A 17,152-nucleotide genomic window follows, 5' to 3' on the forward strand; every position below is an offset into this window, starting at 1 on the left:
TCAACATTGTTAGAGCTTCATCTAGAGCCATTCTTGTTCCCAACAGACTCCGGGATGGCACAACATGCAAAAGGTTGTCAAGGGTGTGAAGGAAGTAGTTCTTAGGCTAAAGGAGGACTGTCATTTAGGCAATGTTTTGTCCAAGCAAAAACATTCCCATAATGAATTCAACCACGGGAACTTACTGTATGGCCCTTAGTTCCAACTGCTACTTTTATTATGTCCCTGAAAAAATTATTCTGTAAAATTCTCATGCCAGATTTATTTGGAATACTGCCTTCAGTTTTCTGTGTGATATGTTTGGAGTTCGTATCTCAGAAACCCCGAGGTTCCCAGCCAGGTCATGTCTGTTTCATTCTTACCTTTGTTACTTGAGGTGGGCTGATATCTACACGGATACCATACTGCTTGCTATTTTTGATAGCCTGTGCCATTAACAATTAAATTGAATGATCAAAGGCTTCTGATAAAGCAAGCCCAGTTTGGTGTCACGAACCCATGATACTATAATTTTGAAATATCTAGTTCTATTATTATCAGGAATGATAGAAAACATCCCGCCTTCTGCCAAATTAAATGAAAACTTCATATTCATCAGATGCTTACAAGATTTGAGAACGGGTATCCTTTAATTATATATGATGTGCTAATTACTTGTTTCCTTCTATGTTAAAGAAGAGTGTTCCCAGACAACCGCATTGTAACTTTCTAAAAGACAATTGATGCCAGATGAGATTAAAAATGCAGTTACTGTAGTTGAGAATGTTTTATTCACTTTACCTATTGAGAAACACCCCCTCAACAACTGTTCTTTAGTTTTTGAAAAGCAACATCCCATGTTTCATGAACAGGCAGTTCAAGTGCCCAGAGTCAAGATCTGTAACAAGAAGCTGAATTTCTGTAAGATGTGGGGAACATTTCATCTCTCTCGGGTACCAGCATCACAGAAGACTCCAGCAGGAGAGGGACTAGGGAGGGAGGCGGGAGGCTTATCTGTCTGTGGACTAGCATGGAGTGCTGTCATTCCTGACCTTTCTGGTTTCTACACATTGTGCCAGAGTAATGCTCCAAGTGTGTGACTTTGGACTTCTGATGCTTTGAAAGGCCCAGTGGCTTTCCGACCAAATCCTTAGACTCAATCAGTTGATGTGTTTGTCTAATAAATCCTTTTTGTAATGATTTCTCATTTAACTATTTCTTGTTCTCTATTAGCAGAGTTTTTAACTAATTTTATAATTATCGGAGTTTGTATAGATGTGTCTCCCTCCCCCCACCAGCTAGTCTCCAAAAATAGAGGGTATTTCTACCCTAACATGACTTTCTCATGCCATGCTAGATACTTCTTCAAACCCGTACTAGATAGACACATAGTGGCTACGCTAGCGCGCAGTATATACAAACACATGGGGCCATTTTCGTAGCAAAAGTGAAGTACCTTACAGAATTTTGTTAGTGGCTACAAATTAGATCAACCCCTACGTACCAGATTTTTAGGACATTAACTTCCTAGTCTTATGTTACAAATTCTTAATACCCCATAAAGAGACTGGTAAATAACTTTTTAGGCTTAGGCTGTCCATTGGTCGTAGATTTCTTTCTTTCTTTTTTTTTTTTTTTTTGAAAGATTTTATTTATTTGAGAGAGAGATAGCGAGAGCAGGAATACAAGCAGGGGGAGTGGGAGATGGAGAAGCAGACTTCCCGCAGAGCAGGGAGCCTGATGTGGGGCTCGATCCCAGGACCCTGGGACCATGACCTGAGCCAAAGGCAAACGCTTAACAACTGAGCTACCCAGGCGCCCCTGACTCTGATTTATTCTTGAAAATAAAGCTTGTAGGGGCGCCTGGGTGGCTCAGTCATTAAGCATCTGCCTTCGGCTCAGGTCATGATCCCAGGGTCCTGGGATCGGGCCCCATGTGAGGCTCCCTGCTCAGCGGGGAGCCTGCTTCTCCCTCTCCCACTCCCCCTGCTTGTGTTCCCTCGCTCGCTGTGTCTCGTCTCTGTCAAATAAATAAATAAATAAAATCTAAAAATAAATAAATAAAATAAAGCTTGTTGCCACTAAAGGAAGTACATTCTGGAGCCACCCAGGCACCCCTTGGTCGTAGATTTCTGATGTTAAAAATGACCATTGCAGGGACGCCTGGGTGTCTCAATCAGTTAAGCGTCTGCCTTTGGCTTGGGTCATGATCCCAGGGTCCTGGGATGGAGTCCCTCATTGGACTCCCTGCTCCGCGGGGAGTTTGCTTCTCCCCCTGCCCCACACCTCCATTCCTCCTCACGCTCTCTCTTTCTCTCTCTCAAAAAGAAATAAAATCTAAAAAAAAAAAAAGTGACCATTGCAGATCCCCACTTGAAACCACACAGCCAAGGAGCCACATGAGTTTAAGGGAGTGAGTGAAAAGCCTGCCATACATTGAGAAATCCCCATCCATTTTATGGGCACAGATCAATTTAGTGTATTTGTCTTTTTTTTTTTAAGATTTTATTTATTTATTTGACAGAGAGACACAGCAAGAGAGGGAACACAAGCAGGGGGAGTGGGAGAGGGAGAAGCAGGCTTCCCACGGAGCAGGGAGCCCAACGCAGGGCTCGATCCCAGGAGCCTGGGATCATGACCTGAGCCGAAGGCAGACGCTTAACGACTGAGCCACCCAGGCGTCCCAAGTGTATTTGTCTTTTTAAGAAGTAACTGATAAAACCTGCTTAACTACCTTTAAACATTATGAGTAGGCTAAAAGATATTCTTCAGTAAACGCTAATAAGTACACTTTTAAAAAACATAATTCCACCTTAAAGTCAGTTGAAGGGAAGCACCTAAGAGTCAATGAAGTGGGAAGACCCAGACTCAGGCAAAGAGAAACCAGAAAGTGCCCCCCTCCCGCCTCCAGCTAGAAGCTGGAGGCAAATCCCAGAGGAGCCCAGTTGTGGAGACAAGGGGAGGGAGAGCCTTGGAAGGAGGGTCGCTTTCGGGGTCAGCCATGCTTGCCACACCTAACCCTCTCTTGGGCTGTGATTTTCAAGGACTACATGTTCAAAGCCACTTCTACCCTTCTGTAGATATATGATTACAGAGTATCTGTGTGGAAAACACAGAGTTTGGTGCCTGGCACAATGAAGGTATTGTTATTCCACTTGAAGCTAGAAAGGACATTAAGCATGCTGTCCCTAACCCAACCACCTCACCTACAAAATTTTTATTGCAGTATAATAAACATAGAGAAAACTGAAAATATCAGGTGTGTACGGCTTGGTGCATTTTTGCGAACAGAATACACCTTTATAGGAGTGCCTGGCTGGCTCAGTTGGTAGAGCGTGTGACTCTTGATCTCAGGGTTGTAGGTTGAAGCCCTGCTTTGGGTGTAGAGATTACTTAAAAATAAAATCTTAAAAAATATATATATACCTTTATAATCAGCACCCAGATCAAGGAACAGAACATGATGAGCATCTCAGAGGCCCCTTGTGTCCCCTTCCAATAATTACCTCCCCCAGTGTAACCGCTATCCTGACATCTAACAGCATTGATGAGTTGTGCCTGGTTTTCTTTTCTTCTAATTATAAAAATGGAATCCTACGGTATGTACTTTTTTGTGCCTAGATGTCTTTGCTCAACATTATTTATGAGTTTCATCCATGTTGTGGTATATGGTTGTAGATGATTCATTCCTCTTGCTGTTGGCGTATTATCATATTTACAACTTATTTATCCATTCTACTGTGGGTGGGTAATCAAATACTCTTTCATTGTTTTGATCACTGTCTTACACACTTCTTTTGGTAACTATATCTTTATACTTTGATTTGTAATATATCCAGCAGGGGGATTCCTGGGTGCGCATATGCCTAGCTTTAGTAGATACAGCCAGTCAGTTTCCCAGTGTGGTTGTAACAGTTTGCATTCCCACCTGCAAGGAAGGAGAGTTCCAGGTGTTCCACATGGGAATGACCACCTTTGTCATTCGATGATTTTGGAAGCTATGTAGTCGTGTCACACTCTGGTTTTAAATTTCATTTCCCAACAGGTTATGATGTTACCATCTCTCTAGATGCCTGTTGGCCACTGGGGATCTGTTTTGGTGAAGTGCCTAGTTCATATCTGCCCACTGGTGAAATAAATTGAGTCTTAGAGAGGAGGTGACTTACTCAAGGTCGTCCAGGTTACCTAAGAAACTGAGATGCAGTGAGGTTATATGACTGACCCAAGGTCACACAAAGAGTAAGAGAAGAGCAGAGACTGAAAGCTGGGCCTAATAACTCCAGGATGATTTAAAACAAAATTTTTTTTTAACTGGGAATATTCACAGGGTCTCAACTATCACCCCATAAATTACTTTATTAATTACAAATGAAAATGGGGTTTCTCTACAATGGTAAAATTGGGGATATCACCTTGACCTTCACCAAATGAGACAAATTGATATCAGATCCCTCTTGGTGTAATCAGGATGATTTAAATTGTACTTCGGGCCACCAAACATATAAAATATTTGGTAAGTTTTTTTTTTTTTTTAATGACCTGACAGCTGTTTGGGCATTTTGTAATACTTAGACAGGTAAGTGTCAGTATTAGAAAGAAAGGGTATTCCATTGCTCCTCCTTCCTCTGTCCCCTGCCTCTTTCCTTCTTGCCACAGACCCGTACGGAGCACCCATTCTGTGCCAACTCTTTTGGATGGTGGGAATTTATTGATTTATTGAGTTCCCAGGCACAGAGTAGATTACAGTCTGTGTGTTCTTATCTTTTCTGCAACCATGGTGGTTTGTGGAGCCAAAAAGAGGACCACCCTTTATTTCCTCTCTACCACTTAACTAGCTCTGCAATCTGATGTGAGTTTCCGCAAGTTTTCTGAGCCTGATAGGCACATAATACGCTCTCTAAATGTTAAAGTTCTTCCTGCCAATGTATAAATTGGCTTCTGCAGGTAACCGACTGAGCCAGCCAGGCTCCCTGGGGATTAGGGTTTAAATAAACGCTCTTCCGGGCAGCAGCTGATCACACAACACTCATCCTTTGCGAGACTTAACCTGGCCAAGAACACTGGGGGCGGGAGAGGACAGTAGACAGTCCACACAAAAGAGCTGAGTGGACAATCTTAGAAAATTACTTATTTTTACAAAATCGATTCCCTTCTTGTGAGCCATTTTCTTTCATGTATAGTTAATACATTTACAAAATGTTCTCTTTGCTTCTAAATAACTAGCAGATCCTGAGGCAGAAGGGGCCCGTTTGGGGGAGATTTAGATAGCATTTTCAGAACAGAATACTCATGAGGTCCAAAATTACCACAAATGTGCAGGAAGGTTTAAGACTAATCATTAAAAGGCTAGCTTACCCCCTTTTGGAAAGTTCTCTTCTTTCACAAATGCATTTTTTCCAAGGGGTTCTAGTTTTGCATAGGGGGCTCTCTTTGGTCCATCATTATTGTGGCTGGCTAAGTCACCCTAAATTCTCAGGGATTCAGAATACTTAGTTCCTAGGAATATCTCTACAGAAAGAAGGAAACAAATCAACTCCTCTTGGAGCCTAAAAATCCCTACTTACCGCTAAGCAAGATTCTGATGGAATCTTTCTAAAGACATCAAAACAAAGTTCAAGCACCCCTCTGATTTGAAATTAGCTTCCTTCCGTATAAATCAGTACAGTAATATTGGTGAATAGGAGCGAACAGCAATTACTCAGGAGATATCACAAAGATGGCTTGTCTGATAAATTCACAAGCTGACCTAATAAAAATACCTTACATGTGAGTCACACTTCTTAATCTTTCAAAACACTTTAAGTTCTTTAGGCTTATTTATTTCTTAAAAAGATTTTATTTTTAAGTAATCTCTATTCCCATGGTGGGTCTCGAACTCACAACCCTGAGATCAAGAGTCTCAGCCCCACTGACTGAATCAGCGAAAAAAATCACAATTTTTTCTAACTGTGGAAAAATATACATAACATAAAATTTACCATTAAAGTGTTCAATTTAAAGTGGCATTAAGTATATTCACAATGTTAGGGCATCTGGTTGGCTCAGTTGGTTAAGCGACTGCCTTTGGCTCAGGTCATGATCCTGGAGTCCCGGGATCGAGTCCCGCATCGGGCTCCCTGCTCAGCGGGGAGTCTGCTTCTCCCCTGCCCCTCACCCTTCTCATGGTATCATTCTCTCTCTCTCAATAAATAAATAAAAATCCTAAAAATAAAGTATATTCATGATGTTAATGCAACCATCATGTCTATATGGTTCCAGAACTTTTTCATCACCTCAAGCAGAAACCCTGTTTCCATTGAGTAGTAACTATCCATTCCCCCTAAGGTGCCTACACCTTAGCAGCCACTAACCTGCTTCCTCTATGCATTTGTCTTTCCTGGATATTTCAAAAAATGGTTCTTTTTTTTTTTTTTTTCCAGAGAGACAGACAAAGTGAGAGAGGGAACACAAGCGGGGGGAGTGGGAGAGGGAGAAGCAGGCTTTCCGCGGAGCAGGGAGCCCGATGTGGGGCTCGATGTGGGGCTCGATCCCAGGACCCTGGGATCATGACCCGAGCCGAAGGCAGACGCCTAACGACTGAGCCACCCAGGCGCCCCTCCTGGATATTTCATATAAGTGGGATCATATAATACGTAGCCTTTCGCACTTAGTTTCTTTCTCACATAATGTTTTCAAGGTTCATCCATGTGTTTGTACTTCATTGCTTTTAGTGGCTGAATTGATAAATCACATTTTGTTATCCATTTATCAGTTGATGGACATTTGGGTTGTTTCCACATTTTGGTGATTGTGAATAGTACTGCTATGAACATCTGTGAAACAGTTTTTGTTTCAATGCCTGTCTTCAGTTCTTTTCTTTTTTCTTTTCTAAAGATTTTTTATTTATTTATTTGACAGAGAGAGTGAGAAAGCCCAAGCAGGGGGAGCAGCAGAGGGAAAGGGAGAAGCAGGCTCCCCGCTGAGTAGGGAGCCGGATGCGGGGCTCCATCCCAGGACGCTTGGATCATGACCTGAGCTGAAGGCAGACATTTAACCAACTGAGCCACCCAGGTGCCCCTCTTTTTTTTTTTTAAGTTTTTATTTATTTATTTGACAGAGACACAGTGAGAGAGGGAACACAGCAGGGTGAGTGGGAGAGGGAGAAGCAGGCCCCCCCTGCTGAGCAGGGAGCCCAGTGTGGGGCTCCATCCCAGGACCCTGGGATCATGACCTGAGCCGAAGGCAGAGGCTTAACGACTGAGCCACCTAGGCGCTCCTCTTTCTTTCTTTTTTTTTAAGATTTTATTTATTTGACAGAGACAGAGAGAGCATGAGTTGGGGGGGGGGTGCAGAGGGAGAGGGAGAAGCAGACTCTCCGTTCAGCAGGGAGCCCAACTCAGGACTCCAGGATCATGACCTGAGCCAAAGGCAGCTGCTTACCAGACTGAGCCACCCAGGTGCCCCAGTTCTTTTCGATGTGTAATTAGGTGTGGGATTGCTGGCTCACGTGGTCATTCTGTATTTAAGCTATTGAGGAATCCCAGATTATTTTACACGGCTGCTAGACCATTGTACATTTCCCACCAGCAATGTATGAGGGTTCTGATTTCTCCATATCCTTGCCAACACTTTTTATTATTGTTGTTTTAAAATTAAAACCAATCTAGTAGATGTAAAGTGTGTCTCAGTGTAATTTTGATTTGTATTTCCCTAATCACTCAACAGTATTGAGCATCTTTTCATGTACATGTTGGCCATTTATATATCTTTGGAGAAATGTGCCTTCAAACCTTCTGCTCACTTTTTAATTGGGTTGTCTTTTTGTTGAATTTTAATAATTCTTTATATATTCAAAACACACATCCCCTTCCCCCCTTTTTTTGTACATTAAAATAAACATACAGTCCAAAGACTCTCTCCTCCCATCCTTTGCACAAACACGTATTGGGCACCAGCTGTGTGCCAGGTGCTACTCTAGCATCTGGAAGTGCAACAGAAAGATCCTGGCTGGGCACGGGAGGGGAGGTCGGCGAAGTGAAAGTCGCAGAGAGCTATGCACTTGGTGCGGCAGAGTGTAGAAAATGCCATGGCCTTCTCATCAGCTGTTTCTGTATGAAGGAACACTCTCCTTTGCACTGATGTCATTTGGAATTCAGGCTGGAAATAAATATATCACTACCACCACCTTTACCATGCTTGCTCTCTACAGATCTGGTTTATGTTTTACAAAGGTCTTGCCAGGCCTTTGTGATTCCCAGGGTGTGGCAAAGTATCATTACTGTAGAAGTTAATGGTATTAGCAGGGTAAGTTCAAAGAATCAGAGTTACTTGTTTTCCTGAGATGAATCGTAAGTGCTTTTTTCCCCTTACAGACTTGTGAGCTTCATCATGGTTTTCCAGACTAGTTTTTTTTAAAAGATTTTATTTATTTGAGAGAGAAAAAGCAAGAGAGAGCACGATGGGGGGGGGAAGGGCAGAGGGAGCAGGACAAGCAGACCCCCTGCTGGGCAGGGAGCCTGGTGACAAGGGGCTAGATCCCAGGACCCCGAGATCAGGACCTGACCCAAAGGCTGATGCTTAACCTACTGAGCCACCCAGGCACCCCCCAAAATAATTTTAAGTAGAACTACTTTCACTGGCTTAGAGAAATGTATTCCTTCCTGGCAGCAAGGTTTATGGAGTATAAACCCATGTAATTTTATCTGACAGCTAATTCCTAATTTTTCTTTCACTTCCAGAGGGCAAAAATACTATATTTGAATGACAGCTTCGTGGCAGGACAGATATAAGATGTTTTGTCCTATCTTTCTCTTTGGAAGCTTAAATAATTAGCAACCATACCTGCAGAAGCTGCTGGGCCCCCGATGCAGATACTTATTTTCAAAGCTACATCAGATCCCACATGATCCTTCTTTGCTTGCTGTGGGTCAGGCACTGTGTCCCTGGGAGTACAATGGTGAACAAGACAGACCAGATCCCTCCCCTTCAGTCCTGCCACAGTGGTCTTCCTGCCTTTTTGATCTCTGATCTTTCAGAATAAAACATAGTGAGTCTGCACCCCCAATATATGTATTTGCTTAAATTGTACATGTTTACTACAGTGCTAGTAGATTATTTGCATTGCAAAATAAAAATATACTTTGAAAAGGATAAGATTATAAAATATAAATTGAATTTCTAACATTTGTTCCGGCACATCCCTATTTATCTTACACTCCCTTCCTACGTTTTAAAGGTTGGTGTCTTGGGGGCACCTGGGTGGTTCAGTCAGTTGAGCATCCGACTCCTGTACTCCTGATTTCGGCTCAAGTCATGATCTCAGGGTCACGAGATGGAGCCCCGTGTCAGTCTCTGGGCCCAGCATGGAGTCTGCTTGTCCCTCCCCCTCCCCCCCGGCTTGTGATCTTGCTCTCTCTGAAATAAATAAGTAATAAATAAACAAATAAATAAACAAACAAATAAATAAATAAATAAATAAATAAAAAAAATCCTTATTTATTTATTTTTAAAGATTTTATTTGTTTGTCAGAGAGACACAGCGAGAGCAGGAACACAAGCAGGGGGAGTGGGAGAGGGAGACTCAGACTTCCCGCCGATCAGGGAGCCTGATGTGGGGCTCGATCCCAGGACCCCGGGGTCATGACCTGAGCTGAAGGCAGACGCTTAACCGACTGAGCCACCCAGGCGCCCCAAATAAAATCTTTAAAAAAAAATAAAATAAAGATGGGTGTCCTGGCAGACAAGATGATTCCTGACACATTGCTCTTCTCTGCCTGGGCGGTGAGCTCCTTCTGCAGGGGACGCCTCACTATATCACTTAGCACCTGCTACAGTTTATATTCTGTCATTGTCTGCTTCTTTCATCTGGGAGAGTCTGCCTGTTTCTTTTTCTGTCTCTCTCCTTCCCTGCCAATTCACGCATATATTTTGGGGATCTTTTTACCTCTCACACTGGAATATGCTGGCACTCAATCAATTGCTATTAAAGGACTGAAACATCTTCCACTTTTTGGTTAGTCTAATTTTGTTGTTTTCTTTGGTGTCTGGGGATGATTCTGTTTCCATAACTTTTTCAGAAATTGGGTAACAAATCTGAGTCAACATCACATTAAAAAAGAAGTTGTTCATAATTTTTGCTTCGCAATGGAAGTAATTTTCTTCTTTCTAGTCCTCCTAGGTGGGTAAGGTCAATAAAACCAACTATTTAGAAAAATGACCATGCAGGTGAATGTTGCAGTGGGAAATTGCTCTAAGTTTTCTAACAGCTTTCAGTTTCTGCGCTACCCACTGCAGACCAGCACCAGTCCAGGGACCACACAGGAGTAGCCTGCTTTACTCTTTCTCCTCTGAGACCAGGATTTAGAGTCTTAGCCTTGAAATTGGAAATGCAGGCCAGTCCTTTGACCCAGCAATCCCACTTCTAGGACTTTATCCTACAGACACACCTTTATGAAATGTCAGAGAGGAGGTTATCACTTGTGATACTGTTTGCAATAACAAAAGATTGGAAATAATCCAAGTGTCCCGCAATGGGACGATGTATGCAACTATAAACAAAAGAATGGGGGCCGTCTCTCCGTATTGACCTAGAGGGAGCTCCAGGCCATATTAAGTGGCAAGGTACAAAGAGCACATGTAACCTGCTTTCTTGGGTGTTAGAAAGTGGAGGAAATAATGGTATGCATTTGTATTTGCTTCTATTTGTATGAAGTATCCCTAGGAGGATTAACAAGAAGCTATATAAAGGGTTGCCCACTGTGGGGGATACCGACTGCATTGGTTTGGGGCAGGAGGAAGACTTCTTGGGGTGTACTGTTCATTTGTAAATGAGGCAAAGGCATTAACCATTTACAAAACAAAAAGAAGTTGTTTGGGAGAGAAAGAGTCAGAGAGGGAAGTAGTTCTACAGACTTAGTAAAAAAAAAAAACAAAAAACAACAACAACAACAAAAAAAAACCCCAGCTAGATAGTTTACACAATTGGAAGGTTTCCAAAGTTCCTTCAAATAGCACTCTTTGGAAATTGAGAAGAAAATTGGGACTGTCTTTCAACAATATGCCCAGTGGAGCACTGGGCTACCTCCCCGGATTTATCACAAGCTTCCTTTAGAAAATTAAACATGTGGGAAGGTATGACCAGAGTTTGTTCATGGACCAGAAGAAGGCCAGCTCAGAGTCAGGTTCTTAACATATAATCCAGCCCGACTGTGCTTCCCAAACTCCAAGGAGGCTATGCAAAAACTCTACGGTGGTCATGTGCTGGCCCAGAGTGGGAACAGCGTCTGAGGCATCTGAGCAAAACTTCATCAACTATTAAAAAGAAGTTGCCTTTTCCAAATAAAATTTACTCCAGCAGATCCCAGTTGTAAAATATTGTTGCCTGTTTAACTTCTCTAGCTTTCTAAGCACAATACATGATTTACCCAGATTTCAGCAGGAATCTGTAGAAGATGGAAGAGTCAAGACCAGATGATGATCATGAGGACTTATAAAAGAACCTTTACTCATCACTGTAAATAAAAATAATAATGCCACCATGGTTTGAAACGCTGGGTAGCTTCGAGTTAGCTGGGTGTTTGAGAGTGTCACATCTGTCTGTGATCCTCAGGACAACCCACTTTACAAGGTGGGTAAATGAGCCGTGGGGTCTCAGGTTACCCAGCTAAGGAGTGGAGTCAGGATAGACTTCTGGATTGTCCGACTTCAAATAAAAGTTATCCAAGTTTTGGCACTCAGAGTTGGCCTTCATGGAATCAATAAAAAAAATCATTGCAAAATACACTGAGCTTCTTGGTACCTGGATAGATAAGGATGTAAATATTTAACTAGTACTTGAGGTTTCTCTTATTTTTTAAATTAATGAGCAAGGCAAATATTTTCTAATGTAAATGGCTGCAAACTCCCTACTTAAATTTATGTAAAAATTTTTACTTTAACTTTTCTGTTCTTTTTTTTTAAAGATTTTTTAATATATTTTTTAACAGAGAGAGAGACAGCGAGAGAGGGAACACAAGCCGGGAGAGTGGGAGAGGGAGAAGCAGGCTTCCCAAGGAGCAGGGAGCCCGACGCGGGGTTCGGGGTTCAATTCCAGGACCCTGGGATCATGACCTGAGCCGAAGGCAGACGCTTAATGACTGAGCCACCCAGGCGCCCCTTAACTTTTTTGTTCTTAGTTGAAATTCCTTCTTTTTTTTTTAAAGATTTATTTATTTATTTATTTATTTATCTATTTATCTATTTATTTATTTATTTTAGGGAGGTGGGGAAGGGGCAGAGGGAGAGAGAGAGGTTGTCAAGCAGACTCCCTGGTGAGTGGAGAGCCCTGACGGGTTTGGATCTCAAGACCCCGAGATCATGACCATGAGATCGTGACCTGAGCCAAAAATCAACGGAATTAGCTGACTTTTCAGGTCCATGAGCTGAGTCTCTCTTTAAACACTTGTTGTTGAGCTGATTGAAATGGGCTTCCCCTCTAGGTGGGTGAACCGAATCAGCCTGGTTGATGATTCTTTTTGGTATTTCCCATTCTTTCTCTACTTAGCTTTCCAGGCACACAGTGTCCTTCAGCTGTTGTGACCAGCGCCCAAGCCCTCTCAGAGGCTCCCCTTCTGGACCCAGTTGAGATACGGAGGTCTCATGACCCGTGCTAGGGACTGGTCCACCTCCTTCTCTCCAGCACTCAACTTTATAAACTTACCACACCAAGTGACATTTCTTCAGCACTTAGATAAGTAACAATAATGGTTTGAAGTGTCCTCTTTTCTTCAACCCAAGCTTCTAGGGCTTTAATCTGAATGGCTGTTACTAGTGTAAGAGCGGGGAGGGCTTTGGGCAGCCTGGGCTTTTGGAATTCCAGGATCATACTCCCATAATGGCCACTGGCTCTGCCACGAATTCCTGCCCCCAGGAATGCAGTGTAGAATAATCATTCCTACTAAGAACACCATGAAGATGGGTTCTGGGAAGCTGTAAAAATCCTGCAAAACAGGTTCAACCTTCAAGGGCTTTAGAGTCTCTGTGGGATGATAGGATATAGTTAGAATTAGAAGTATATGGTAGTGCAACAAGGACCGCAGGTGAGTGACCCCTGTGGCCTTTGTCACCAGGGAATGTGTCATGTGGAGGACAGGAGCTACAGCTAGATTTCTTTCTTTTTTTTCTTTTTAATATTTATTTATTTATTTTAGAGAGAACAAGGGTGTGCATGCAAGCAGGGGCAGAGGGAGAGAGAGAGAGAGAGAATCTCAAGCGGACTCTCCACTGAGTGTGCAGCTGGATGCGGGGCCCAATCCCACAACCCCAAGGTCATGACCTGAGCCAAAACCAAGAGTCAGACGCCTAACTGACTGAGCCATCCAGGTACCCCATGTACCTGATTTCTTTTTTAAAGATTTTATTTATTTATTTGACAGAGAGAAAGAGGGAGAGAGAGCACAAGCAGGGGGAGCAGCAAGCTCTCCGCTGAGCAGAGAACCCGATGTGGGGCTCGAACCCAGGACCCTGGGATCATGACCTAAGCTGAAGGCAGATGCTTTACCGACTGAGCCACCTAGGTGCCCCATGCACCTAGATTCAGCTGCTGGGGAGGGAAAGTAAATACTCCTGGCAGGCAGACTCTCCTATCAGAACCAGTATTTCAATTGCAAAATTTCTGAATCTCTGCCTGTTGTCCCCAGTTCAGAACTAAGTTCAGAAATTTACCAGCTACTCTGCTCCAGCTCTCTTAACTACTTTGCTTACCTTGCTCCTGCCAGATCCCTTCTTGTCTTAAAGAGGTTTACTCTCCTCCAGATATAAATGTCTGCCCCAGCTCAGTGCAGCAGCAGCAGGAGGGACAAGTCATGTGTGTTGTTGATTTTTTTGTGGGAAGATATCTTTTTAGGGTGAATATAATCTGGGGGAAGGAAAATTTCTCCTGCTGGGTCAAAATCACCAAATACTTCTTTTCTGAGTCTCTTTACCAGGCTTTCTCTTTGCTTGTCAGCTTGGATTTTTCCTTTTTAATCCATCCAAGGCCAAGTGTATGTAAGCTATATACTGATAACAAGTAGTAACAAGTCGGACAATGAAAGAAGTAGTGAAAAGTCAGAGGCCTGAAGAATCCATAAATCATTTTTCTGGTCACTGAGTAATTCAGAGTTGCCTATGGGAGAAAAATGAAGACTTGTTTCCTCTTTTGTATAGTTTTAGCTTTTTTAGATGGTCAAGGTTGCCAGTTCCAGTTCACTCCTGTTGAAAGAGCACTTCCTGAACTTCTTCTTTCTCACTAAATTGACCCATATGCTCTTGCCTGATTCAAAACTTATTGCAGAACCAGGCATGTAGGCACTCAAAGGACTTTTGTTGAGTGAACTAATGAAATTAATTTAGGTGTTGGGTATCAGCTATAGGGTCAGTCTTTTTTTTTTTTTTAAAAAAAAGATTTTTTTTTTTATTTGAGGGGGAGAGAGAGAGCTCGAGCAGGGGCGAGAGGCAGAAGCAGAGGGAGAGGGAGAAGCAGGCTCCCAGCTGAGCAAGGAGACCTACTCCGGGCTGGATCCCAGGACCCCAGGATCATGACCTGAGCTGAAGGCAGACACCTAACGCCACTGAGCCACCCAGGCGTCCCTATAGGGTCAGTCTTTATATCTCCCAGATTTATGGCTCCTGAATAGTTAATTACTTGAATCTATGAACAGCTTTAGAGGCTCAAAAATCTTTGTCAAGTATGTTCTGTTTAAACGTTTCTAGACTGTACAAGTGAAAAGCATACAAATAGAACAGCTGTTTCTTGGTTGAAAATAAACTGCTTTCCAGTCCAGGGCTCCAAGGTCCCATTATGCTGCAAAATAACCTGGTAGTAGAGAAACCATAAAATATTATCATGTTCTTTGTACCTATTGCATTTTTCTGATAAGAGAGAAGAGATAAAACCCAGACATTCTCAGGAGTTTCTTACATATGGAAACTTTTTTGTTAAAGAGTATCTTGTCTGTGAGTCCAAAGGCAATGCAAGATATTTTGACGTTACACTCAGATCTTGGGTATCACGTTCCCCTTCATAACTCAGAAACACCTGCCCCTACTTGCCAAGGCTTAGGAGAGGTTTCCTGGGCTCTGTAAGATATCCAAGAACTGGGCTTGGCTCTATATACCTGCCCAGGATTGTAGAACAGGACCTTAGAGAAAACGATCCCTCTCTGACCTGTTGGGCAGAATGACCTAACTTCCAAGAAATCACACAGTGTTCAGGGTTGTGGAGGGACATCAAAGAAGTAAAAGGCAAAGTCTTGCTCTCAGTGAGCTCCAGAGAGTGCGTGGCTGTAACAACTGGAGTAAGTGACCTCGGTCTAGGGCAGGGGGAGCCAAGGAGGACTGAATCCCTTTTGGTGTCTTGGTCTGGACATCTGCAGACGTAGGCTCTGCTGTTTACAGCTCTGCTTCTGTGCCCACACCATTTTCCAGCCCTGACCTCGTAGCTTTGACTTTACTTTCTACTCAGCTAAGACTAATCTTAGTTTCTTATGTGTGTTGAATGTCTTCCATTTGCCTCTCTACCCCATCTACTCTCCACCCTTTCCCACGGAGTCTGTGTTCTTGGGAGAGTAACCTGCAGAGACTTCCTTAAAGGGGCTCCCTAGGTCTCTGGCTTCCGAATGTGTTCAGCCCATGGAGAATTCTGGTAGGAGGTTGGAAGTCGGTCGGGATGCTTATCACCTCGGAGCCCTCCCACTGGTGTCACTGATGACCACAGCTCAGGCAGGTAGCCTCTCCTTTCTTCTTCTCTTTGGGTTTTGGGAACCAGCCTAGGGTTGACAATGGTGCACTGAGTCCAGGTTACTTCCCCACCCTTGTGGTTTACCAGTCCATGCTTAAATAATTCCTTTAACAAATGCACCTCAGATTTCCAATTTGGAGTGTGCCATTTGTTTCCAGCGGGGGTCCTGACTGATCACAATGGTTTCTTTTTCTTTCTTTCTTTCTTCCTTCTTTTTCTTTTCTTTTTTTAAGATTTATATATTTAGGGGCGCCTGGGTGGCTCAGTGCTTGGGCGTCTGCCTTTGGCTCAGGTCATGATCCTGGAATCCCAAGATCGAGTTCCGCATCATCAGGCTCCCTTCTCGGCGGGAAGCCTGCTTCTCCCTCTCCCACTCCCCCTGCTTGTGTTCCTTCTCTCGCTGTCTCTTTCTCTCTGTCACATAAATAAATAAAATCTTTAAAAAAAAGATTTATATATTTATTTTAGAGGGAGAGCACCCCCCCCCAGTAGGGGGAGGGGCAGAGGGAGAATAGCTCAAGCGGACTCCCGGCTGAGCTCCCAGGCTCCAACTCACCACCCAGAGATCATGACCTCAGCGGAAATCCAGAGACTGAACCACGCAGGCGCCCCTGACCACGATGGTCTAAGGAAACACGGTGCGGTCCTTTGTCCCTGCAGCTGTCTTGGACTGCGCACTGAGAAGGGCAGTGGCACACGGGGCTGGGCTGCCTCTCACCTGCGGAGTGACCCTGGGCAAGTCACTTTCCCTCTCCCAGTCTCTGGCTTCCAATATATAACAAAAATGGTGGAGGCAAAATTATGTCCAAGTCCCTTCCTATTCTCATACGAGATTGTCCTGGACTGTCCATTTTGAGTTCTGAGTTTTAATTATGACTTGTGGAGGGCGCCACAGACAAACTTACACGAGGTGTGTCGCGGTCATTTAAGTGTCTACCCGCAGCACGAGGAGGTCGGCAATATGTTTTCCAGCGGCCGTGATGACTTCTGGGGGTGGGTTCAGAAGCGCAACGGGGTTCGAGGGGTCCCGCAGCTGTGTTTGGGGTGCAGCTGGGTGGGCGCCCCACAGAAGGCTCTGCGTGGCAAGGGACAGGGAGCACGGCCGGGAGCGCAGGGCTGGAGGTCCTGCCGGTCATCCAGACCCTCGCGGCTGGGACCCTGGAAACTCCGGGAGGCCGAGACCCAGCAGGCATTCCATCCCTTAGGGCCTCGTCTTCCCTCCAGCAACAGGCAGACAGTGAGCGACCGGCCGAAAGGCAGCGGCCAGGCCTGCGCGGGAGCGCCAGGGACCCGGCGGCGGCCCAGAGCAGCCCCGCCCAGGAGATGCGGGAGCCGCTCGAACCGCGGTGGGAGGCTGGGTCCGCTCGGCGCCGCAGTCAGGCGGGCGGGGCGGAGGGCGGGCCCACGGCGATTGGTGCCCAGCCCTCCGGCGCCAGC

At 44.2% G+C, this 17,152-nt stretch overlaps 1 long non-coding RNA gene across 1 annotated transcript; it reads right to left on the minus strand.

The window, feature by feature from the left end:
* Nucleotides 1–14,637: 14,637 nt before the first annotated feature.
* LOC141371154 (uncharacterized) lies at nucleotides 14,638–17,087 on the minus strand. The gene is made up of 2 exons (XR_012375880.1): nucleotides 16,621–17,087; nucleotides 14,638–14,791 (listed from the first exon to the last, which is right to left on the minus strand). It is a non-coding gene; the product is annotated as an uncharacterized lncRNA (long non-coding RNA).
* Nucleotides 17,088–17,152: the final 65 nt, after the last annotated feature.

The sequence above is a fragment of the Callorhinus ursinus genome, unplaced genomic scaffold (genome assembly GCF_003265705.2).
Source record: "Callorhinus ursinus isolate GAN/ISIS: 27379988/994484 unplaced genomic scaffold, GSC_fseal_2.0 scaffold58, whole genome shotgun sequence".
NCBI classification, from domain to species: domain Eukaryota; kingdom Metazoa; phylum Chordata; class Mammalia; order Carnivora; family Otariidae; genus Callorhinus; species Callorhinus ursinus.